This window comes from Pyrgilauda ruficollis, unplaced genomic scaffold (assembly GCF_017590135.1).
Source record: "Pyrgilauda ruficollis isolate IOZ18807 unplaced genomic scaffold, ASM1759013v1 scaffold148, whole genome shotgun sequence".
NCBI lineage: Eukaryota > Metazoa > Chordata > Aves > Passeriformes > Passeridae > Pyrgilauda > Pyrgilauda ruficollis.
The window spans coordinates 985,766-988,383 of NW_024513432.1; positions in this window are offsets into that span (position 1 = coordinate 985,766).

The following is a 2,618-nucleotide window of genomic DNA, read 5'->3' on the forward strand; positions in this document are numbered from 1 at the left end:
CTCGGTGCGGGGGGGGGCACTGTGGGGGTTCATATTTTGGGGGGGCGCCCCCGGGCGTGCCCCAGGCGTGCTGGGGGAAAATGAAAGCGCTCGGGAGCTGCGGCTGCTGGGGCACCCCACCCCAAACCCCACCCCAAAACCTCCCCCCGCTCCGTTCGGGGGCTCAGGGACCCCTCAATCCCCACCCCCAGCCGCGCTTCCCCGTCCTGCCTCAGTTTCCCCACCTGCTCCGTGGGGTTAATGACCCAAAACCCCCCTAAAACCTCCCCAAAACCCCCCCGGGTGGGGGTGACCACGACCCTCGTGCCACAGCGGGATTTTGGGGGTGCAGGGAGGATTTTGGGGCTGCCCAGCCAGACTGGCTAAGAGGATCCCCCACCCCTGTTCAGTTTGGGGGGAATTTGGGGTTCTCCCCCCACCCAGCCTCACGGCGGGGGGTCCACAGCTGATTTCGCGCTTCCCCGTCCTGCCTCAGTTTCCCCACCTGCTCCGTGGGGTTAATGACCCAAAACCCCCCTAAAACCTCCCCAAAACCCCCCCGGGGGGGGCGTGGGGAGGGTGAGGGGCAGGGAGGAGCTGAGCCGGGGTTATTTAAGGCAAAAAAAAAAGGGGGGAAAGGGGAAATCGCGGGGTTACAGCGAGGAACGCGACCCCCGAGGGGGGGTGTGGATCAAAGCTTCGCTCCTCTCGCTTTCTCTTCCTTTCACCAAGCCAAAACCCCGATGATTAAAAATTAAAAACGCCCCCGAAAATGTCGCTTTTCCACGCGGCTCGGGCCGGGAAAGGCGCTGGAATTCCGGGAGCTGCTCCCTGCCCCGCCCGGGTGGGGACAGCCGTGTCCCCGCGTCCCCGTGTCCCCCCCCGGCGGCGGGGCAGCCCGGCCTTGTCCTGTCCTTGCCAGGCTGGCTCGGAGCCCACCGCGACCTTGGGCTCCGTGTCCCCTTCCCGCAGCGAGCGGGGGGCAGCCCCGGGGACACGAGTGGCTGCGGGGACATTGGGGACACCGAGGGTGGCACGTGGTGGCTCGGGGAGGTGACCCGGGAGGGAGGGAGGGACATTGTGGGGTGACGCGAGTGGGGATGGGGGCGTGGGGAGGTGACACCCGCGCGGGGTGACTCGGGGTTTGGGGGGGACAGGGAGGTGACCTGTGGGGACACACATGGGGCTGGGGGCACGGGAAGGGGGTGGGTGGCCCAGAGGAGCCAGGAGAGGTGACAAGAGGGGGGACACGAGTGGCTTTGGGGGTGTGGCACATAAAGGATGACCCGGAGGGCCCGGGGGAGATGCCCCGTGGGGTGACACCCGTGGGTTTGGGGGGCACAGAGGTGGCCCGGGGGGTGACAGGTGGGCAGGGTGACACAGAAGGGACATGTGGGGTGACACCCGTGGGTTTGGGGGGCACAGAGGTGGCCCGGGGGTGACACGTGGGCAGGGTGACCCCAAGGGGCTCAGAGAGGCACCAGGGTGGGGACACGAGTGGGTTGGGGGCCGGGGAAGGTGCCCCGGGGGATGGCACCAGGGGGTCTGGGGGACACCAGGGTGACCCGTGGGGTGGCCCGTGGGCAGCGTGACCCAGACGGGAGCTGGGGGTTGCCCAGTGGGGACACGCGTGGGGCTGGGGTCATGTGACATGCGGCAGGAGGGGACACCGTGTGACACGCGTGGGTCTGGGGTCTGTGCGTGTGACACTCCCAGGGGAGGAGGTGACACGCGTGAGTCTGGGGTCTCTGTGACACGCCCGGGAACACGGGGACACGTGTGGGTCTGGGGTCTGTGTGTGTGACACTTCCGAGAGGGGGGAGGTGACACGCGTGAGTCTGGGGTCCGTGTGACACTGACGGGGAGCGGGAGGTGACACGGCGCGACACGCGCGGCTCCGTCCCGCGGTGGGTGTTGGGGGGGGGTCCGCGGGGTCCCTCCCGGGGCCTCCCCCGGCCGCGCCCCCCCGAGCCCCCCTGCGCCCCCCCCGCGCTGCGCCACTGACAGGCGGAGGTGACACCGTGTGACACGCGTGGGTCTGGGGTCCATGTGACATGCCCGGGGACACGGGGACACGCGTGGGTCTGGGGTCCGTGTGACACTGACAGGCGGAGGTGACACCGTGCGACACGCGTGGGTCTGGGGTCCATGTGACATGCCCGGGGACACGGGGACACGCGTGGGTCTGGGGTCCGTGTGACACTGACGGGGGGAGGTGACACCGTGTGACACGCGTGGGTCTGGGGTCCGTGTGACACTGATGGGGGGAGGTGACACCGTGTGACACGCGTGGGTCTGGGGTCCATGTGACACTGACGGGGGGAGGTGACACCGTGCGACACGCGTGGGTCTGGGGTCCATGTGACATGCCCGGGGACACGGGGACACGCGTGGGTCTGGGGTCCGTGTGACACTGACAGGCGGAGGTGACACCGTGCGACACGCGTGGGTCTGGGGTCCATGTGACATGCCCGGGGACACGGGGACACGCGTGGGTCTGGGGTCCGTGTGACACTGACGGGGAGCGGGAGGTGACACGGCGCGACACGCGCGGCTCCGTCCCGCGGTGGGTGTTGGGGGGGGGTCCGCGGGGTCCCTCCCGGGGCCTCCCCCGGCCGCGCCCCCCCGAGCCCCCCTGC